Source organism: Camelus ferus, chromosome 6, assembly GCF_009834535.1.
Source record: "Camelus ferus isolate YT-003-E chromosome 6, BCGSAC_Cfer_1.0, whole genome shotgun sequence".
Taxonomy (NCBI): Eukaryota; Metazoa; Chordata; class Mammalia; order Artiodactyla; family Camelidae; genus Camelus; species Camelus ferus.
Window position 1 is genome coordinate 47,109,640 of NC_045701.1, and position 25,345 is coordinate 47,134,984.

General features: G+C 32.2%; 1 long non-coding RNA gene across 1 annotated transcript in view; it reads right to left on the reverse strand.

Moving 5' to 3' along the window:
* LOC116664255 overlaps window positions 1–25,345 on the reverse strand; it is a 575,010-nt gene that overhangs the window by 87,380 nt on the left and 462,285 nt on the right. The window lies entirely within an intron of this gene.

Below are 25,345 nucleotides of genomic sequence, written 5' to 3' on the forward strand. Positions count from 1 at the left end.
AGAGTCAATAGGTAGTAGAAATTGAGCAGCTTTTGCCCTTCCTCGGCCATGTATCTTTCTAAACCATGTGCCTGACAGTGCGATTGTATTTTCATCACAAATACTAAAGAAACACAATTTCTGACTGCTGACCTAAGGGTGCAGCAATACTACATGATCCATGTTACCCAGTATCTTAGTCAGTTTGGGCTCTTATAACAAATTACCTTTGCCTGAATGGCTTTTAAACAACAAAATTTGTTTCTCACAGTTCTGGATGCTGTATGTCCAAGATCAGGGTGCTGGATTTGTTAGATTCTGGTGAGAACCCTCTTCCAAGTTGCAGACTTCGAACTTCTGGTATTCTCACATGGTAGAAAAATGAGGGCTAGAGAATTCTTTAAGGTCTCCTTTATAAGGGCACTAATCCCATTCATGAGGGCTCCACCCTCATGGTCTAGTTACTTCCTAAATGTCCCATCTCCTAATATCATCACAGAGGGAGTTGGGACTTCAACATATGAACTTTGAGGGGACACAAACATTCAGTCCATAATACCCAGTTTATACCTTTTGTGGGCAGAGTTCAACAAAAAGGTCATGTCCTATCATACTGTCTACCAGAAACCTATTGCTCTTTTAGGAAGAGCAGGTTAAGGCAGATGAGAACTGTCAGAGGCTGAGAAGAAAAGTTTGCGAAAGTCTGAAAATTGGTATAGGAACAAAAGTAGAGCACAAGTCAATGATTTGGCCATTCTGTGTTGTAAAATTCCATTTTGATTTCACAAATGAAGGTCAGCAGTTATGTTTGATAGAATAAAATACTGTCATGATCTTGTCATAAAAGGAGACCAAAAATGGAGCTGTTCTGGTAATGTCTGTTCAACATTTGGAGAATATAATTTCAATATAAATACTTCAAAAAATTCAAATAAACCAGCTTTCTCTACACCAACCTGCAGGAATAACAGACCTCCATAAAACAGAGACTTTAGAATCTTTGATAGACATCTTTTAATCGAAGTAGGGACCAGATTCCTATGGAAGACACAGATTTTCTCCACCAGTATGTCTTTATTTGCTTGTATAGACAACATTTAGCCCTAGATGTTTGGAAAACAAAATTCACATTTGTACTTGAGATTAATGGCTATCTCAGGCAAAAACAAAACAAAGCAATACACTTCATTAGTTCTAGATTATTTTTCCCTTGCCTCAGATGGTGAAAAGCACATTATTAAGACTTTCGGTATGACACTCTCAGGACAAAACCGTGTATCTGCTATCCTTTAACTGGACATTGTAATACCCACCTATACAGATTTAATTCAGTTTTAGCTCCACTGAAGCAGAGATTGATTCTCTGCTCTGTAGTTTTGGGCTTATCTTCTTTAAATTATAGGCCACAACCCAGCATCATTTAACATTTGTCCTGTAATTTTATTTTCTTAATATTTTGAATTTAATACTTTGAATTGAATTTTATGCAAATATTTGAGGGAATTGTTCATTTTCTATTCTCCAGAAAAAAAATTTGAGATGAAAAATATCAATTTCTTGAAAATGCATTTTAAAACATTTCTATCTGGTGGGTTATTTTTCCTTGAATTGATTGCCAAATTTAATTTTCTAGCAATTTCACACTTTTGTAGAAATTTCAAAGCCTTGATCTCATTATTAATAGCTTTGATTCAATTTTCTCAGTAAATTTTTTGATTTCTGCCTTTTTTCTTTGATCTTTCCCATTAACTTTCATCTATTTTATTTATGTTCGAAAATAACCAACTTTTTCCTTTATTTCATGTCTTTATTTTTATTTTCAACTTTATTAACAATGCCTTATGGCCATCACATTCTTACTTTTGGACTTATTCTTCATTTTATTTTTTAACTTTTAATTTCAATGTTTAAATTATTTATTTTTAGTCTTTTTTTCTTTTATAAGCATTTAAGGGTAAGGGTTTCCCTTAAAGAGACTCAATTTGTTACACAAGTTTTGATAACTGGTATTTTCATTCAGTTACCAGTATTTTTCTATACCTTAATGTTTTTACTGAACCATGGGTTATACAGGAGTTTTTTTTTTTTTTTTATTCTCAATTCTTGAGTGTTTAAAGTTTACTATTTATTTATTTATTTCTAATTTAACTGTGTTTAGTCAGATGACATGATCTCTCTTAAATACATTCTTTGCAATTCCTGTATAATTCTGGTTCAATTTGCTTTGATAAACTCATTTTATGATTAGCTGAAGCTGTTTTTTAAAATATATATAAATATATGCTTACGGAAAATAAGTTATTTCCTACATAAAGAATAATTGGCCACACATCTATATATGACAATTAAATCAAGTATTTTGAGATTTTTTTTTTAACCTTACATGGCTTTACTAGTGTTTGCTACTAGTCCTGTCAATAATTAAGAGTTATTTGTTGAAGATTCTATTTTAATGATAGATCTGTCAATTTCTTCCTATAATATGCCTGTCAACATACCAACTAAAAGACAAATGCTGCCAGATGAGATTTAAAAAAAAAAAAAGAAACAATATATTGTCTAAAAGAAACCTACTTTAAATGTAAAGACACAGATTGATTAAAAGTAAAGAGATGGATTGTTTTCTTAATTTCTCTTTCTGATATTTCATTATTAGTGTATAGAAGTGCAACAGATTTCTGTGTATTAATTTTGTATCCAGCAACTTTACCAAATTCATTGATGAGCTTCAGTAGTTTTCTGGTAACAACTTTAGGATTTTCTAGGTATAGTATCATGTCATCTGCAAACAGTGACAGTTTTACTTTTTCTTTAAGGAAATGATCCCATTTATCATCTCACTGAAAGGAATAAACCACCTAAGTCTATCTGAGGAGGTAAGACATTTGTACTCTGAAAACTATAAGAAGGTGATAAAAGAAACTGAAGATGACATAAACAGATGGAACGATATACTGTGTTCTTAGATTGGAAGAATTAATATTGTTAAAATGACCACACTCCCCAAGACAACCTACAGAGTCAATGCAATCCCCATCAGGTTACTGATACCATTTTTCAAGGACTAGAAAGTAAACTTTTTAGACTTGCATGGAAATGCAAAATACCCCGGAAAGCCAAAACAATTCTGAGATAGAAGAATAGAGGTGGAGGAATCACACTTCCCAACTTAAGACTATACTACAAAGCTATAGTAATCATAAGAGTATGGGGCTGGCCCAGTAACAGACACATAGATCAACAGAAGAGGACAGAAGTTCCAGAAACAAATCCAAACACTTATGGTCAATTAATCTACAACAAAGGAGGCAAGAATTTATAATGGAGAAAAGATAGTCTCTTCAATAAGTGGTGCTGGGAAAACTGTATGTAAAAGAATAAAATTAGAGCATTCTATAATGCAGTCTATAATGCTGTATAACAAACTAAACTCAAAATATATTAAAGACCTAAATGTAAGACCAGATACTCTAAAACTCCTAGAAGAAAACACAGGCAGAACATTCTTTGACATAAATTGCAGCAATATTTTTTTGATCTGTCTCCTAGAATAATGGAAATAAAAACAAATAAACAAATTGGACCTAATTAAACTTAAAAGCTTTTGCATGGCAAAGGAAACCATAAACAAAACAAAAAGACACCTACTGACTTGGAGACAGTGATGCAAGCAACAAGGGATTAATTTTTAAAATATACAAACAGCTCATACAGCTCAACATCAAAAAGTAAAAAAAAAAAAAAAAAAAACTAATCAAAAAATAGGCAGAAGACCTAAATAAACATTTCTCCAAAGAAGACATACACATGGCCAACAAGAACATGAAAAGATGATCAATATCACTAATTGTTAGAGAAATGCAAATCAAAACTATGATGCTGTATCACCTCACACCAGTCAGAATGGTCATCATCAAAATGTCTAAAATATTAAATGCTGGAGAGGGTATGGAGCCAATGGAACCCTTTTACATTGTTGGTGGGAATGTTAACTGGTGCAGCCACTATAGAGAACAGTATGGAGGTCCTTAAAAAACTAAAAATAGATTTACCATATGATCCTACAATCCCTTTCCTGGGCTGATAATACTCTAATTCCGAAAGTTATATGCACTCCAATGTTCATAGCAGTACTATTTACAATAGGGAAGTCATGGAAGCAACCTAAATGTCTATAAACAGATGAATGGATAACAAAGATGTGATGCGTGTATGTATGTGTATGTATATGTGTGTGTGTGTATATATATATATATATATTACTCATCCAAAAAGGAATGAAATAACACCATTGCAGCAACATGGATGGATTAGAGATTATCATACTAAATGAAGTAAGTCAGAAAGAGAAAAGCAAATAATATGGTATCACTTCTATGTGGAATCTAAGAAAATGATACAAATGAACTTATTTACAAAATAGAAACAAACTTATGTTTACCAAAGGGCACAGTGGGGTGGGAGAGAGAAATAAATGAAAGAGTTTGGGATTAACATATACACACTACTATATATAAACTAGACAAACAATCAGGACCTACTGTATTGCACAGGGAACTATATTTAATATCTTATAATAACCTATAATGCAAAAGAATCTGAAAAGCATATATATGTATATCTATAATTGAATCAGTTTGCTGTACACCTAAAACTAATACAACATTGTAAATTAAATATACTTTAATTAAAAAAATTTTTAACTTTACATAAAAAAGAAATGCAAGTAAATAAAAGAGATGGAGAAAGATATACGTTGCTAATACTATTCAAAAGAAAAGCTAAAGAATCTGTATTAATTTTTTTTAAAAAAGCAAATTTCAGAACAAGAGAAATTATCAAGGATAAAAAGGAGCATTACAAAATGTAAAATGGCTTAATTAATTTTCCAAAAAGATGTAAAATTTAACATGTGTATCTAACAACACAACATCAAAATATGTGAGTTGAAAACTATTGGAACTGCAAGGAAAAACAGACAAATTCACTATTCTAGGTAGAAACCTCAACACCCCTATATCAGGAATTGATAGATTCAGCAGACAGAGTATCAGTAAGAGCATAGTTGATCTGAAAAGCACCATCAATCAACTAAATCTAATTGATTGTGGTAGAATACTGTATATAATATCAGAATATATATTATTCTTAAGCTCAGATGGAAAATTCTCCAAAATAGACCATATTTTAGGCCATAAAATGAATTTTAACAAATTTTTTAAAAATCATGTAGTATATGCTTTTAAAATATAATGGGATCAAACAAGGTATCAAGAACAGAAACATAGGCAAAAAAAAAACCCCAAATATTTCAGATTAATCAATACAATACTAAATAATACATGTGTCAAAGAAGACATCTCAGGGTAAATTGAAACGTATTCTGAACTTGAGGAAAATGAAAATACAACTAATCAAAAGTTGTAGAATGTAGCAAAAGTAGTGCTTGGAAGGAAGATTACAGCATTAATGCATATTAGGAAAGAAGAAAGGTCTAAAGTGAATAACTGTAGCTTCTACCACATAAGACTAGAGAAAGAAGAACAATTTAAGTCTAAGCAAGAAATATAAAAGAAATAAAAATTAGAGCAGATATCAATTACATTGAAATCAGGAAAACAACTGAAAATTAAGAAAAATAAAAGCTGCTTCTTTAAACAGATATAAATTGTCAAGCCTCTACTCAGGGTAACAACGAAAAAAAAAAAAAAAAAAGGAAAAGACACAAATTTACCAACATTCAGAATAAAAGAGAGATCATTATTATTAAATTCATAGGTAGCAAAATGATAATAAGGAAATGTCATGAACAAATCCATGCCCACAAATTTGATAATTTACTTGAAATAGACCAATTCCTTGAAAGACATGAACTACAAAAACCCACACAGGAGAAACAGATAATCTGAATAGACCTACCTCAATCAAAGAATTTGAATCAATAATTAATAAACTATCAATAAAGAAAACACTAAACCCACATAATTTCACTAATAAATTCTACCCAACATTTTAGGAACAAATTAAACCAATTCTCTACAATCTTTTTTATAAAATAGAAGTGAAGACTTCCTAACTCATTCTATCAGTCCAACATTACCCTAATACCAAAACCAGATAAAGACCTTCAATAAAAGCTACTAATCATTATCTCATTAACACAGAATAAAAATCTTCAAGAAAATATCAGTGAATTGAATCTATTAACATATGAAAAGATTTATACACCACAGCCCAGTGGGATTGATTCTTGGTATGCAAAACTGTTCCAACATTTGTTATCAATTCATGTAATCTATCACTTTAACAGGCTAAAGAAGAAAAATCTTATGATCAACAGATGCACAAAAAAGCATCTACTAAAAAAATTAAACACTCATGATTAGAAACTCTTAACAAAGTAGGAATACAAGATACAGGGAAACTTACATAATTGATTAAAAAAATCTGTAAGAGACCTAGAGCTGACATCATACTCAACAGTGAGAAATTAAATACTTTTCCCTATTATTAGCAATGAAGCCAGGATATCTCCTTTCACTTGTCCTGTTTGATGTTGTACTGGAGGTCTAGCTAATGCATAAGACAAGGACAAAAGGAAGTAAAAGGTCTACTGATTAGTAAGAAAGAAAACTGCCTTTGTTCATAGATAACATGATTATAAAGAAAATTCCAAAGAATTGACAAATTCTCCTTGAATTTTAAGCAATTTTCACAAATCTACAAAAGTAAGATTTCTCCTTTAAGCCAAAAGTTAACAATTGGAATTTGAAATTAAAAACATAATAACATTTATTTTAGCACCAAGAAAATGAAATACTTTGGTATAAATGTAGCATGCTATTTACAGGATCTATATGCAGAAAACTATAGAACTATGATGAAAGAAAAGAAAGTCTGAATAAATGGAGAGATATTCTATGTTCATAGTCAGGAAAACAATTATTTAAGATGTCAGTTCTTCCCTACTTGATCTATAGATTCAATGCAATCTTAGTCATATACCCACCAAGTTGTTATATGTCTATCAAAAAATTGATTCTGAAGTTTACATCCAAAGAAAAGAGACCCAAAATAGCTGAACAGCATTGAAGAAAAAGAACAAATTTGATGGACAATGCCAATTACAAGGCTTAATAAAAAAAAAAAAAGTACAGTAATAAATATAGCATAATATTTATATGGTATAAACATATAGATTTCACAATATACATAAGTCACATCATTATGCTGTATACCTTAAACTTATTTATACAGTGTTGTATGTCAACTATGTATCAGTAGAACTGAAAATATATATATATATATTTCAAATATATATGTCAGTCAAATGGAAGAGTCCAGAAACAGACTCACACAAATATAATCAACTGATCCTTTACAAAGAAAGACAACTCAATGAGAACAAAATTGGCTTAAAATTTGGTTGTCCAAATCCCCCCCAAATACTAACTTAAGCACAGACCTTACACCTTACCCAAAAATTAACTCAAAATGGATCATAAACCTGCATGTAAAACAAAGCTATTGAACCCAAAGATAAAACAGGAGTCAATATAGGTGACCTTGGATTTGATAAACACTTTTAAGATACAAAACCAAAGAATAATCTATGAAAAAAAAAAGTTGAAAAGTTAGGCTTTACTAAAATTAAGGATGTGTGTTCTGCAAACATACTTTTAAGAAAATGAAAAGACAAGCCACAAAGTGGGAGAAACTCATTTGAAAAACTCTTATCCAAAATATATGACAAACACTTAAAACTCAACAATAAGGAAACAACCCAATTAAAATATAGGCAAAAAATTCTAACAGATGCCTCACCAAAGAAGATATATAAATGTCCAATAATCATATGAAAAGATGTTTAACATCGTATGTCATTAGAGAAATGCAAATTAAAACAAGATAGTACCTACACTCATCAGAATGGCAAAAGAACAAAACAAAAACAAAAAACAAAACTGACAATACTAAATGCTGGTGAAAATGTGAAGCAAAGATTTGTTGCTAGTGTAAATGCAAATAGCATAGCCACTTTGGAATATACTTTGGCAGTTTCTTACAAAGCTAAACGTTTTCTTACTGTACAATTCAGCAATCTTTCTCCTATGGTATTTTCCCAAATTATTTACAAAAAAATGCACACAAATGTTTATTGCAGCTTTATTCATAATTGTGAAAAACTGGAAGCAATTAAGAAGGCCTTCAATGGGTGGATGGATAAATAAACTTTGGTACATTTATACAATGAAATATTATTCCACAATAAAAATAATCTATCAATTCATAGAAATAATACATGGTGAAATCTTAAATGTATATTTATAAGTGAAAGAAGACAGTCTGAAAAACATTATTATTTCAACTACAAGGTGTCCTGGGAAAGGAAAAACTATAGAACAGTAAAAAGTATGATTGCTGACAAGGTTTCATGAGGAGGGGAAGAGGGATGAATAGGTTGAATCCAAGAGATTTTTCGGGTGATGAAACTATGACACAATAATGATAGGCATGTTACACTATGCATTTGTCAAAACCAATAGAACTACTCAATGTGAAGAGTAACCCTTAATGTGGTCTTTATGGTCTTTAGTCAGTAATGTATTCCAACATTGCTCAATAATTTTAACAAATGTATCACATTAAGGCAAGTTGCAAATAACAGGGGAAACTGTGTGAAAGCAGGGAGGACAAATAGAAATCCTATACCATCTTTTCAACTTTCCTGTATATCTAAGACTGCTCAAAAATAAAGCATTAATTTCACGAGTTTTGAAAATTTTAGGTTAAATGTTCTTTTTAGCACTAGCAAGGTTTTCAGTTCTGTATGTGTAAAATAGTCTTGTAATTTAAGATTTTTTCCTGAAGTGACTCAATACTTAGCATTTAAGCACTGTCGATACCCTATGTTAATAACAATTAGTACAATACCAGACAAACTAATTGTTATTTCATTGGAGAGAATAATTGTGTCATTAAAGTCTTCCTACTGAGATTTCTCATTAGAATAACTTACAGTACTATAACATCTACCAGTTAGTAACAGATTTATATCCAGACCAAATAGTTACGTCCTTGGTAATTTATCAATAGGTAACTTACTTAAAATTTTTTGCTCCAAACAACTCACATTTTGTATATTAATTAGTGTAATTCCCCATCGCCATATTTACTTTGTGCCTGCATTACACTGATAAAGATATGGCCTTAAGTTTATACAGGTGAAAAGCTAACTGGCTCTGATTAGTCACTATTATTTAGAAGCTGTATATGATGTTTTCATTCATAGATATTTTCTCTAGAAATTTCTCTAGGAATCCCAGATATTGTCACCTTTGTTTTATAAGAGAGGAAATTTAAATTCAAAGAAGTAAGTGTGTAGGCAGTAGTAGAGTTGAAATTTATAACAAGCTCTCTTGAAACAACAACAAAAAATCTGTAAAATTTTTGTTATGATATTCTTTTTTCATAAAGTTAGAGAGAAACTCATACAATTATAGTACGTCACAGATTAAACACTAAAATATGAATCAGACATCTGAAAATGTCTCCAATGAGCAATTCTGACTGCATAATCCCAAATGAGCTCTCTGAGAAAAAAGGGGATACCAGGAGAAATTGACTAATTTGCATGGAGAACTGTTCAATTATTTTGACTTTAGACAGTCTTATACAATAAACAAAAAGGAACATGATAAAAGAGTGTTGAAAATGGATACATGAAGCTGAAGAAATGACTTGAAGACTAAAGACTCCATTAAAGCTTGTAAATATAAAAGAAGAAAGAGGAAAAAAATGAGGTCATGGTGTAACTCTGATGGATGGCAAAGAGCTGCTTTTTCTTTCCAATCTAAAAAATACTAACTGAAGAGTGATGATAACAACAATCATAATATGATAGAGGAATTCTAAAAATATCTAAACAAATTGAATTTGTTTAATTTAACCTAAAATATCTTTGAATGCATTTGAACTTGTGGTACTGATGATCTAGATAATAAAAACTGTAGGACTGATAATCTTTGAGAAGTTACAGAGGGAGTGAAAGATGATGGAAAGTGGAGACTATGAAAAGTTGTTCCAATTTTTTAAAAATGAAAAGTCATGGATTTTGAAAACTAGAAATATGTAAACTTCATATCCACTCAAGGGTGATCTACCAAAAAGCATCCGGAGAAGATTAGGAATCAGAAATGCCAGTTTGTATAGTGGTTGGCATGATAATACGGTTAAAAATAGCATAATGTGTTTATTTTTGTGAAAAAGTTATCTCCTAATGCCTCTTGAACAGAACTCCTGGTACTTACCACACCAAAAACAGGGGGATAAAAAGAAAATGGGACCTAATTAAACTTACAAGCTTTTGCACAGCATAGGAAACCATAAGCAAAACAAAATGACAACCTACGGAATGGGAGAAAATATTTGCAAATAATACAACTGACAAAGGTTTAATTTCCAGAACATATAATAGCTCATACAACTTAATAACAACAACAACAACAAAAAAACCCAATCCAAAAATGGGCAGAAGTCCTAAACAAGCAATTATCCAATGAAGACATAGAAATGGCCAATAGGCACGTGAAAAAAAGCTCAATATGACTAATTATCAGAGAAATGCAAATGAAAACTACAACGAGGTATCACCTCACCAGTCAGAATGGCCATCATTAAAAAGTCCATGAATGATAAACGCTGGAGAAGGTGTGGAGAAAAAAGAACCCTCCTACATTGTTCGTGGGAATATAGTTTGGTGCAGCCTTTATGGAAGACAGTATGGAGATTCCTCAAAAAAACTAAAAATAGACTTAACCATATGATCAAGCAATCTCACTCTTGGGCACAGATCTGGAGGAAACAAATTTGAATAAAAACATGCACCCCAAAGTTCATAGCAGCATTGTATACAATAGCCAGGACACAGAAACAACCTAAATGTCCACTGACAGATGACTAGATAAAGAAGTTGTCATATATGTATACAATGGAATACTATTCAGCCATAAAAATAAAATAATGCCATTTGCAGCAACATTGATGGCCCTAAGGATTGTCATTCTAAGTGAAGTAAGCCAAAAAGACAAAGAAAAATACCATATGATATCACTCATATGTGGGATCTAAAAAAAGGGAAAAAAAAAAAAAAGGATACTAATGAACTCATCTACAAAACAAACACACTTGCAGACATAGTAAACAATCTTATGGTTACTGGGGGAAAGGGAGTGTGAAGGGATAAATCTGGAAACTTGAGATTTGCAAATGTTAGCCATCATATATAAAAACAGATTAAAAAAATTTCTTATGTATAGCACAGATAACTATATTCAATATCTTGTGACAACCTTTAATGAAAAAGAATATGAAAATGACTATATGCATGTTTATGCATCACTGGGACATTGTGCTGTACACCAGAAACTGACACATTGTAACTGATATACTTCAATTAAAAATAAAATTAAAATAAATAAAAGGAAAAAAGGGAAAGTAAAAGAGAAAAAGCATATTCTGTGCCAGAGAATGATTTCAGTACACAGTGTACACTGTCAGGGTTAACTCAGCATCACTGCTTAATCACTTAAAATTTGTAGTCCATATGCTAATAAGACACACACAAAATAAGATTTCTTGTTTTGTTAATTAAGCATAGATGGACAATCAAGGGCCATCAAATATTTGAGAAATGCTCCCATACGAAACAGAAAAGAAAATAAGCAAATAAAAATATATATCATGAAAGAAGCAAATATCAATAAGGGAACACAAACCTATACAGAAAGCCTAACATCTCACAAAACTACCTTCAAATAGTAACCACACAGCAAGAGAAGACAATTCCTAAAGTGGGAAGAAAAAGATTAGAAAATTTAAAAATGCTGGCTAAAATCTAAAATCACACAGGAATATTGGAAAGTAGTTAAGAAAATCTAGTAAGTCAATTTAGAGAACTCAACATCTGACTAACAAATTACAAAGGGGGAAATAAAAAAGATGAAAAAGAATTTTTTAAATGAAGAAAATTTCACAGAAAAATAAGGATATGCATTTCCAGATTAAATGGCCCACTGAGCTATTTCTTGACAAAATGAGAATGATGCAAATTAGAAAGACACACACTGTCACTTTCCAGCAGGCTTATGGAGAAAGGAAAGGCCACCGAATAGGTTTATCAGGGTGACATTTATAAACAAAGGAAAAGAGAAAAATATAAGAAACAGCTGCATGAGAATTAAAATTTGGTGCCTATAGTAAAACACAAATCAGATTGACACTGGGTTTTTCTTCAGCAATAATGAATACTAAAAGCAACGGATAAACTGTTCAAACTAGAAGAAAAATGTAAAATTTTTACATAAAACTGTTTTTTCCCTCCCAAGACCACCTCTGCTGGATAGTAAGGACAACGTAGATTTTACATTTAGCAATTCAGTAAGATTCTTCTATTCCAGACAGTTAATTTCAAGTTATTTCCTTTAAATAAATATGTGTGTGGATGGCAAGATGGGCCTAAAGTGCACAGAGTGTTAATCAGACTCTGGAGTTCAAGGCACATTACAGTGTCAGTCAGCACAAGGTCCCTCTTTAATTTGTTTAAAATTTTTGTTTCTTTCTTTTCCATCTCTCATACTGAGCAAGAGAAAAAATAGCCTCTAATTTGTGTGATCTGACCTGGTACTTACATCTAGGATTTGGCTCTTTTCCTGTTTAATCTAAACAAGTTTGTGTTTCAGACAAGGCCATTCTGTGGCTATGTTAGGTCCAGACAAAAAAAAGACTGTCCTGGAATCATTTCTGAATACAGACAAAAACATTAATGTCATCCAAGCCATAAAAATGAACAAACATTTCCTATTCTGGCTAAAATAAGTGGCTGCAATACTTTCTTTACCTTGTACAGATTTAGCTTTGATTAATTCTCTCTGATAGATCCAATTTATTAAGATAAGCAATCATAAAATTTCCCCTTTTTTCTAATAGCAACAATAACAAAGTCTCAATTCTTTGAGTCCTCTCCAAAATTACCTAACAAGTGCCCAAAAGCTGTAAGTTCACTCAACAATCTCTTATAACAATGCCCCATAATTCCCTATGATGTGTATTCTCCCTCAATGCAAAGAGCAATATACCTAAACTGTTCAATTTCAGGTGTGTTCCTGGTAGTCTCTGGCGGGAAGGCATTGACAATACCACTGCTTTCTCATTTGTACCAACCTATAGTCACCATTTATATATGTGTACTTCAATTAAGTTATTCCAGTTATCAATAGGTAGGCTGCTTCCAACTCTTTGCTACTACCATCTCTACTGAAATGAGAACTCTGATACACTTAGCTTAAGGACCTATAATAATAGAGATCTAAGCAGTTCCACACTCAGGACTGCAATGACAACAATGAAAGATGCTACTTATTAAGTTGTACAAATGAAACTAATATAACCTTATATGTCAATTGTATCTCAACAACAACAACAAAAAAAATGGAAATTATAAACTGATTTTCCTCTACTAAATAAATACCCAAACTGGTAGGAGCTTACTGAAAGAAGGAAATTACCACTTGCTACAATTGCAGTTCCCAAATTGTCTTTTCTTTTGACTTTGTGGTCACAGAGAAATTGATGATTTGTTTGTACTCATATTTATCAAAATTTCCACCATGGTTTCTAGGGTTTATATCTTGATGAGAAAGGCCTTTGTCACCCTGATATAAAAAAAATAAAATTATCCCTTTTTCTACAAAATAACAAAAGACATAATTTTGTTGAGGAATGACAGATTAGTCTCCAGAAGGTTGACACCAGTCCACATGCCTGTCATGAGTGCACGTAGATTCCCTCTGGCATTTCACTGTATGTGATGTTCTAGTTTTTAACAATCTGATGTTTACAAGGAGTAATTCCTAATAGCTTCAAATTTCTAGTCTATAAGTATTAAATTAATAATTTATAATTAGGTTTCTTAACTATTCAGGTTTACCCAATTTATATCCTTTTTAATTTTTTATTGTATTTTCTGCTTCTGTTATGGAACTTTCGTAATGTTTTCTACAACCAAATTATTAAGCTCTGATCAGCTTAAGCTATGCAAAGTATGCATATTCTGCTTTTTGAAAAAATATATCTTTGTCCATGAAAGGCAATGAAATCAATTATTAATTTCTTTTCCTCTTTGTAATTTGGACTTCTTGGTGGCCTATTTTTAAAAATGGTTGCCCAAATAAAGCTCAGAAGAAAATTTTCCGAAATTGTAACATTAATTTTAGTATTCAAGCATTTACATTAAACTTCTCAGTTTTTATTTGTTCATGGTACAAAGCAGTGTTTTAATTACTAAGAAAACTTTCACAGTAGCAATAATAATACTTCATTTTTTATTCATCCATATGTTGCTCCTCTCATATTTTGATCCCTACACATACTGGTTTAATTGGACTATTTGCATATGCTGAAAAAGTAACACAATAGTGTTTGCATGAATCCATCTACATCTTCATTACATTTTTGCTGTATCTTCAAAGTTATTTTAAATATCTCTTGAGCTTATATTTTTCTTTAAGTATATTAGTATGTTTGTCAAGTTCCCTACAAAATGGTGCTCACATTTCAGGAAGAACAACATTTAATTGGTAGATAAACCTTGGGATCATTGATATGTTTAAAATTTAGTCCATCACTATCAATTTATTTCTTGGCTTATAGACTTATAATATTGTCCATTTTTGTTATGACAGTATCTAGATACACAGCTTTTACTTCTATTATAAATAGTAAGTTCCCATTATATTTTCTACTTGGCTATTAATGAGATGTAAGAATGCTATTGACTTCTTAGTGTTAATCATGTATCTGAAAAAATTTGCTGAATTCTATTTTAAAGGTTTTTAGTCTCTCTTACATTTTGTTGTAAATGATTACATCATTTAGAAATAGTGAAAAATGTTTCTTTTACTTTCAATAGTGGATACTGTGGTGTGCCATCCAGATCCTACACTTTCGGGACAATGACATTTATTTCTCTTATGCTGGGAGTGTTAGCTGACAGCTCTCAACTAAGTACCTCTCTGAGAACTGACCTTGACTGAAGCAAATTGCCCTGACCAAGGTCTTGGCCCCTTCCTAGAAGCAGTCCACATCTTGTAACTAGTCTATCCAGGGATATAAAGACCTAACCCCTTTGCTTCAATTTAAGGCAGTTCTGAAGGATCATCCCAGCTTCAGAGTTATCTATGGTATTGTCTTAAACTATCAGATCCATTTCAACATACGAATTTGGTGGGGGAGGGGACAAAACATGCAGACTGTATCAATGCATTATTCTTTTTATACATTGTTGCATTTGATTGCTAGTATATTGAGAATTCTTCTGTCTTGGCTAATGAGAATTACCGCCTTCAGTTTCCCAATTATAAAGGGGTTAATTCTCCAAGAAGATGGCAATCCTAAATGTGTATGCAGAGGATAACAGTGCTTAAGAACATCTGAAGATTCATCAACAGATAACTGGATAAAGAAGTCGTGGTATATATACAACAGAACACTACTCAGTCATAAAAAAGAATAAAATAATGCCATTTGCAGCAACATAGATGGACCTAAAGATTATCATACTAAGTAAATTTGAAAGAGAAAGGCAAATACCATATGATATCACTTATATGTGGAATCTAATAAAATGACACAAACAGACTTATTTACAAAACAGAAACAGATTCACAGACATAGAAAACAAACTTGTGGTTACCAAAGGGGAAGGGGTGGGGGAGGGTTAAATTAAGAGTTTGAGATTTGCAGATACAAACTACTATATATTAAGTAGATAAATAACAAGGTCCTACTGTATAGTGCGGGGAACTATATTCAATATCTTGTAATAACCTATAATGAAAAAGAATGTATATACATATAAATATATAATTGAATCACTATGCTGTACCCTAGAAATACAACATTGTAAATCAACAATACTTCAGTTAAAAAAAAAGAATATCTGAAGAAAGACTCAATGGAAAAATAGACAAATCTACAATTATAGAAGTTATCAGCACTTTTCTCTCTGTATTTGGTAATCAGAAAGAATCCAGAAGACTTGAACAGCATTATTAAATCAATGATCGGTATTTATAGAGTGCCATCCCAATAATAGTCAAATATATATTTTTTTAAGAATACATTCTTAAGTTTACACAATGTTATATGTCAATTATGTCTTAGTAAAGCTGGGGGTGGAGGGGAGAACACATCAAACTTTCACCAAGGTACACTATCATGGAGGGAGTGGACACAGACCAGTGTCAAAAATTTAAAGTGTTTGAAATTATATAGAGAATTTTCTCTGATCACCAAAACATTAAATAAGAGATCAAGAACAACACATATCTGGAAAATAACCATTTTAAATTTAAACAGCACAAATTTAAATGATCTATGGGTGAAAAACATAATGAGAAAATTAGAAAATATTTTGAACTGGTTAAAAAAAAACCCATGTTGGAATCTCAGAAATGCACTTAAAGCACTGTTTAAATGGAAATGTTTAATTTTAAATGCATATGTTAGGAAAAGAAAATTATATTTAAAATTAATGATCTAAGTGTCTACCTTATGAAGCTAGAATTCATTTGGTATATACAGGTATCTCTTAAAATAAAGACATTGGGCTCAACTTCTTTTAGTGGAAGAATTTTCTAACCTAAGACCCACTTTAGCTTCAAAAAGGAATAAATAAATGATTAAAGAAAACTCTTGGATACTATGCATTTCTTATTAACAGCTTTCCTATACCTTTTGAATACCTGTAATATGAATCAATATTAATGCCTATTGTGCATTTCCCAGAATGAGGATTACTTTAGAGTCACATATTGTTTAGAAACAACTGCATATCTTTGGAATTATATTGGGAATTCCTCATCTTTAAGAAATCATGTCCAGATGCCACAGTCTTTGCTATGGAGAAAGCCTGGAAACTGCTGAATTTCAAAAAGAATTAACCTGTGTAATATATTCTGTTTCATTTTTAGACATATTTTGAAACTATAAATCACAATGAGAAGGTCATTAGAGATTCAAAGAAAAATCTTCAATAGAAGTGAATTTTGGTTTAATAGTATCTACTTTTACATGACTAGTTGTAAAGAGCCAGAAGATTCCCTAGAAAGGCTTCTTGTGTTAGTTTAGAATGCTTCTCCTTGGAGAATGCAAATCTGATTTCTGGAAATAGCTCTCAGTATTCACTGTGGGATAGAAATAAATGAACAACTAAGCCCAGACTCAAAGCTTATCAGAAGATAAAACGTCACTGAATTCAATGCTGAAGTGAAAGTGTCTGCCAAGTCACTAAGGATTTATTTCAGTTTAATACAGCCAAAAGGTGCCAGTTCTAAAAATCCATTTACATGTTAGTGCTGACTATCAAAAATCCTTTTGTAACTTGTATGGATTCATTTCCCATTACTTATTTATAAAAGTAAGTGCATGAAAGAGGTAATAGACAAATAGGTTTTGTTCCGTTGAAATTGTCAGGGATTTTATTTTCAAGCAAAATAACTTCTCTTTGTAAACATTATTCTTCTGCTATAACCAGCTGAGGTTTCATCAGTTCACATAAAATAAAGCCATTTTTATAAAAATGAAAACTAATATTTTCCATTTTTAATAAAATTTATGGATTTTCATTTAGATTTTTATACTTTTAATATTTCACAATGATTTGTTTATTAGAAAAAAGGAATGTTATTTATAAATGGGGAATATAAAGTGTAAATAGCTTTGACATTCTATTAATTACTCATCACTAAAATGATTTACCTTAAGAGCTCAAGCATTACAAGAACTGATTTCCATAAGAAGGAGATTTGGAAATTTTACAAAAATCAAGACAATTAGACCATTCCTTTAAAAATACCTCATTTAAATGCATATCAGGTCTAAAGATAATAGTAGCAATTATTTCCTCATGAAGAATAACCCAGATTTCAGCCTGTAATTAATCACCTCACCAGTCACTGAAATATATCATGTATTATTTTTATTACTGCAATGCAGTTTTTAGTAGTTATAAAAATGTGTGATTAAGAATAGAAGCCCACAAATAGATAAATGTGACACTAATGAAGCTTAACTTTAAAGGCTGCTCACTTTCATGGGCCCCTTCCTGGACCTTGGAAGAAATTCTAGCAATGTGTTCCTATGATCCTATGTTTAAAAACAATTGTAAGAGTAATATTTTAACTGTAATCAAGTAGAAGCCCTATACTTCATAAATAGTCATATGTTGCTAGATTCGGTGTGAGAATTTTGGGCATCCAGGAAAGAAGTTGAATTCGTGTTACATTTAGTTAGGTTGCAGATGAACATCTTCATGTAAATGACATGAGTTCAATGTCTAGTTTATTGGTAGCCACCTATCATGGACACGAGTTCCACTCTGTCAACTTACCTAGCATCACAACACAAAGATACAGATGCTGAGAGCTTATGCTGATAGAATATGCCCCACACATTCCATTGTACTGAATGTACACAGAAAAAAAAACAAAATTTTGAAATGTACAGAGAGAGGAGTTAGTTATGGAAATCCTTCCAAACATGCAAAATTAAAGTGGAGGATTTAATTCTAAGCAATTCCTAGTCAAACTTCCTATCAGGAATATACCCGATAACACATACATAATTATGCATGCACTGTATTTTTTTTTCTTTTATCTTATTTGATGGGAATCATGCAAAAAATTATCAGAACTTCCAGTTTGTGTATCACACATCTGTAGTAATGCAACAAACAGTAGACAAGTCCATGTGTGAGTCAAATCTCAATAATAAACAAATTTTGAAAATCAACTACAATAGAGGAAATGCTGAATTATCATTCTATTTTCTCTATAGAAAATTTGATTACAGATGAGTGGTCATATGAAGAGTGAATCTAAAGCTGTAAGTCAAAAATTTGAGAACCATTGGAGTTGTGTCAGGAGATTAATGTTTTTTCTGGATTTTATGTTTGTAGTATTAAGAAGTATTTTACAACTTGTAATTTGTTGCCATTTTATTTCTCAATATAATAACAATAAGGACATAAATGATGGAACTTGTTATTTATAATTTTATATCCTGTTTTTAAAAGACATACCAAATTATAAAATCTTCAGGTGCTCAAACACCTGGTTCTGCCCTTATAAAGCAACTATTTTTCACATTTGAACAATGAGATCGATACTTTAATTATGAATTCTTCCAAAGCAAGTCTATTGCCATTCTCCTAAATATAAATGTCTGGCAAATTGCAATACTAAGGTTCTCATTTGTTCTAAGGATAGTCCACTACGTAAACAAACAAACAATACCCCACATACTGCTTGTAGCAGGCAGAGCTTCCCATGACCCTAACTGGGTTAGGGGACCCAGGTACCCTAAATTTCTGTGCACTTGTGAGAATGGAAATAGTCCGGGAGAATACTTATCAAAGGTAATTTAACAAATGTTGGGAATTTTATCCAATTAAAAATAAAGTTTCTCATGCTATTTTGAGTACTAATGAATATGAATCTTATATAAGGAATTGTAAACTCATAAGGTTTATATAATCCAAAAAAAGCACCTTTAAATAGGCTGTAAATCACTCTACCAAACAATGGGTGTCAATTTTTTAAATGCCCCCAAATACGTTGACTCTACCTCGATAATCTCTACCTAGATAATCACAGTATGTAAAAAATTACTGTTCTGTAAATCTTCCTCTCTTTTACTCAACATTCTTGTGTTCCATTGAAATTCCTTTTCTTTTGTGTTAATATAGTTAATGAGAAAATACTGTTCATTGCCTATATTAATATTCTGTTTTCATACCCGGAGACATGTGACAATGAGAAATCTCACTTTAAGCTGAAATAAGATTTCTCCAAATTTTCTCTCATCATCTCAGTGGTAAGACAAGATACACTTGAATTTCACAGGAGAACATTTAAAAATGGACTCTATGTAATTTGTTTAACTATAAAGTAAAAATCAAATGCATTCAAATAATCAGAAATTTAAATTTTAATACTCAAACCACCATGATGTTATTGTAAAGCCTGTCATTTTTCTCTCTGAAGTAGTGTGATTACATGACCAGGGGTCTTAGGATCAATGCTTCGCTCATCATTCATTTTAATTAAATGTTCTTTTCATTCCCACTCTAATGTCTACACAAAAAACTACTTCTTGTATCTTTATATTTTTGCAATAAGGAAAGATTTTGTTGTCAAATAATTGATGATATTTTATATAATACATGAGATATTCTTTGCAAATAAATGACTCCTGTACTTGTATAGGACCCATGAAGCCATGCTTAGCAAGGAGGTCAACGCTGTAGGCTAAGAAGGCTTTGGCTGAGGAATGCATCCTGAAAAGTAAAATAGTATCTTGTATTAGAAAGATTTCTACATATGGGGAGCTAGATGGGTACTCACAGTAGTTTTATTTTCTTTGTCTTTGAAATTAAATTTTGATATGTGGAGTAAGTATCACTTTTTTCTCAGTTTTACTGAGATATAATTGGCATGTTACATTGTATAGGTTTAACATGTACAAAAATGATTTGCTATATGTATATATTATGAAATAATTACCACAGTAAGTTAACATCCATCACCTCACATAATTACAAAATTTGTTTTTCTCCTTCTGATGAGATCTATTCTCTTAACTTTCAAATATACAGAGCAGTATTGTTAACTTTAGTCATCATGTTGTACTTTACACACCCAAAACTTATTTACCTTATACCCGGAAGTTTGTGCTTTTTTGACTACCTTCACCCACATCTTGCTCTTCATAACAGATTCAGAGGGAAGAAATATATTTCTTCATATTTTGAAGAATTACACTATGTCCAATTGAAAGCATTTCTCATATTCCCATTTTAAAAAAGTTCTTTCCACTAATGCTTCCTCAAAAATCTCCTTGATTTATCTTTCTGCTCCATAATTGGACATATTTCATTGCAAGCTCTTTGTCTCTTATAATCCTTTAAATTGTTTTCTTCCTTAGGCCTCTTTTCTAGGTTTTCTCCATCTTTTTGTAAATTCTCTCCATGGCTTGAATTCACCCATAAATCTCAATGAAGAGCAGTTCCACATCTCTAGACCCCCTTCCTTCTGAGTTTATATATATATACATACACACACACATATATATATATACACATACACATACATATATATAACTGTTTCTTGGATGTCTTTACTGGGTGTCTCACAACATGAAACTCAACAGTCAACACTGAGCCCTTCAGCCTTCCCCAACCACCCAATTTGAATGTTACTGTCATAAGCTTCATCAACAAATTTAAGACAAGAATTCATTCATTCTGTTATATAATTAAATACAAAATTCTGTCAATCTACATCTTTAAATAAGTTTACTCTTCCCACTGCCACTTTACCACAATAGCCAGATTGATTCCAGAGTGACTTTCTGATACCCCTTGATTAAATTCTTTAAATGGTTCCCCATTTGACATACAATATGTACTAAATGATAAAGCATAGTATCTTAGTCTGTTTGGTCTTCTGTAACAAAATACAACTGACTGGGTTGTATTAAACAACAGAAATGTAATTTCTGACAGTTTGGAGCCTAGAAAACCACGGTACCAGAAAGTACCTTGGTTTCTTGTGAGAACTCTTTCTGGTATGTAGATGGCCACCTTCTCATGCTATCCTCACATGGTGTTTTCCTAGTGTGTGTCCACCAGAGAGAGACAGACCTGCTTGCTGAAATCTCCTCTAATGTGGACACTAATCTTACTGGATTGGGGCCCCACCCTTATGACCTCATTTAACCTTAATTGCTTCCTTTGAGACTTCATTTCCAAATATAGCCACACTGGGGAGCCACAACATCTGAATTTTAGAGAGACACATTCAGTTCATATAATACATGGTAAGAGCTGGTTTCTGCTGTACAGTCTAGCTTTCTCTCTGTGCTAAACCTTTTCAGCCTCTGCTCAACTTGACATATATTTTCATGTTCCTTTTACTCAACAAGTTTTGTTTTTTGTGTTTTTGAGCAGCTATGATGTTCTAGACAACATTCTTACTATCTGGGGCAACATCTGAGGAAAAGCAAATACTGTTTCTACTTCCATAAAGTTTCCATACTGGTAGTGTTAGGCAGTTAGATAGAAATGAGCACCGGGAAAAGGGGAGAGAAAAGGGGAGGGAACAATCCAGAAGATAATAAAAAGCCTGTGCTCACCATAAGGGGCTTCAGGGTTTTACTTTTCTCTAAATGAGTGCCAACAAAGAAGCCAGAATTGAACACCACAGCTGCACAGTAGAGAGAAGGACCCAGCTTAATATGACTCAAAGCTCATTATAATATTAGCATTGCAGCTTGGGTCCCTTCCCACAGGGTTTTCTGTGTGCATCACGGGTAAGAGCATGTGCAAAGGGGATAAACATGACTAAGCACTCAAGTGACATGAGCTGTCAATCAATCACGAGAATGCCCCGAAACCCAGATATAGGACAGGATAAACAAAGGAGCAGAGACTGTTTCCTCTTTTGGGTGGCCCACCTTCAGTTCTCAGAGGTGTACTCTACTAACTTTTGCTCTACTAATAAAAGTTTGTCTGTTTATACCACACTTTCAGTCTCTCATTTGAATTCTTTCTCTCAGGTAAGGTAAGAACTGGGGTCTTTTTTTGTCCTCGCAGTAACAGTAGGAAAAGACAGTAAATAAATAACTAAAAGTAATGTCTCTAACGATATTTCCCAAACTGGAATATTCTCTACCTCCCTACATCTTTAGCTCCCTCAAGCCATTCATTTTCTCTCCCTCTCCCTCTGCGTTTCTCTCCCTGCCTCTATTTCACTTGCAAACACAAATGCGCGCGCGCACACACCCCTACCTACTTATATTTCAGATCTTACTTTAGCTCTTTTCTTTCCTAAAAATCCTTTTGTGTCACTTCAGACTGAAGCAGTTTGCACCTGGCACATGATGTCAAATCATACTACGGCAATAAAACATGCTCACAATATTTCAGCAGCTTACTGAATTGACTGTCTCCAGGAGGATGGAAATGACATCCCACCTGTTTTCATCATTGCAAGCCCAGTATAGGAGAGCATGATTTGCCACCCCAAAATGTCTCTCTGGCATGTGGATTATTTTGAGCTGAAAACAATCAAGCCCCAAAAGACTCAGGAAGAACCTCTGACCTTCCCCCTAACTGCCTAAAAGAATGTAAATTGAGGACCTGCTCCAGGAAGGGAGTTATCACCATAGATAGCTATGGTATGAACTAGGCAGGTAGACAGGGAGTAACTTAGCAAAGTCTATTAAAAGTCCTCTCTGTGTTCCATCGTCTCTGTAGGGTCCAGTAAACATTTATTTACCAAACATTTGTTTTTCCAGCTCCATGTCAATTGCCTTTTCCCTTTTGAAGTCCCAAACCACTACCCCCGATATCTTTTGCCTTTAGCTGAAGACAGTATTTAAGGTAAGGGTTTCAGCCATTTTGGCTAATTATTCAGTTTTCCTGGGCCTCTCCCACGTATAAATGATAGTAAACTTTTGTTTGGTTTTTCTCCTGTTATCTGTCTTATGGCAATTTACTTTTTAGGCCAGCCAGAAGAACCTAAAAAGGTAGAGGAAATTTTCTTCCTCCTTGACACTAGCATCTAGCAGTGACTGACATAATTGATAATTAATAAACACTCACTGAGTATTATTGAATATTAGAACCCATTTCTTGTACAGTACTTCTGAAAGTATCTTGCTAGAAACACTAATTGTTTGGGCTAGTAGTGGGTGTTAAAAAAAAGAAATGTTTGGTAGCTAATCACTGAATTTAACAATGTTCAACTTGTTTATTTACTTTAGAAGTACTCACTCAGAGCACTTAATATGAAAATGTGAACTACAGGTCATGAAAACATCATGATTTTTCCAAATGATTTTATTGCATGAACTTTTTTTTCTGACAGCATTTTTCATAATGATTAATCTGTGTAGCTAACTTTTGGTCAATACTCTTCTGCAATCATTTTATTTCTCCACAGCTGGGCCAGAGGTAAGTCTTCCTGCAAGAGTTAATGGTGCCCTTTACTCTCAACATTTGTAGGTTAATGAGTGACAAAACTGTAACACTTCTATAGATCAAAGAATCATATGGAAGTTCTTTTTGCAAAACTATTTTATACTAGCTCATTAATACCCACCATCAAAAGCACATGTAGAATATAAAGGCCTATTGTCAAACGTACTAAATAAATAACCTCATTAAAATTTAACTGAGGGTGCATGTATAAGGAACAATTAGAGTTTTCATGATAAACACGCTAAGTGTTAATTGGTTCCACTGGGAGGTCTTAAGACTACAGTTTCTTTGAAACTTAAGGGCTGCTGCAAAAATGCCCATATACATACAATAATAAAAATAACAAGAACAAAAAAAATTAACATAAAATACTTTATCAATCAACCATAATGAATATGAACAGCATCATTAAAGTGAACTTTGCAAGATCTACAGTCAATCATAAGGCAAATAACAATCATAGACAAGTAACAAAAAAAATTCTGAAAATGTAAATGTAAATCATCAGAATTAGTGCATTTATTGAACTTCTGGTTAGTCTCTATAAGGCTCTGGTTCAATAAATCTGAGGTAAGGAAAGCCTGGGATATATTATTAAAATTCCATAAGTAAGACATTTCCTGACTTTCTCCATTCTTAGCACCCTTAGTGCTTTGTTTTGTTTTATTCCACAGCACCCTTAGGCCAAAAGAAATACATAACCATTTGTTTATTGAGTTGTTAGGTCTAAACTACTTAATAAGTATTTGAGTCTGAAAAATTTAACAGTCATTTGAAAAAAATAATGAATACAAATAGAGATAAAAGTAATATTATTGTATCATTGTTAACTAACATCTATTATGCTCATATTTTAATATAAATTTATTTTTTGACTTTAGTATTCAATAAGTGTTCTATTTTATTTTGATACATCACCTTTACCATATTTAATAAATTTCTTTAGTACATCTTTTCTTTTTGGACTTAATTAGGAATTGCTGTTGGATTGTATAAAGTACTATTTTGCATCAATACAAGAAAGTATATTTTTCCTTTAGTTTGATTTATTCAACTGTGTGCAAGATATTTCAGTTTTGAACAGCTTTTGAATTCCATTATTTAACTTCGCTTGCTCATTGTAGTTTCCATAAGTGTGTTTTAATATGTATGAACCTGTTCATTGTCATATGTAAAATCAGTACTCTATTGTTCAGGTAAGAACAGAGTGGTGGCAAACCAGCAAGTGAAAAAACCACATAAAAAGTACATGTTACTTCGGGACAG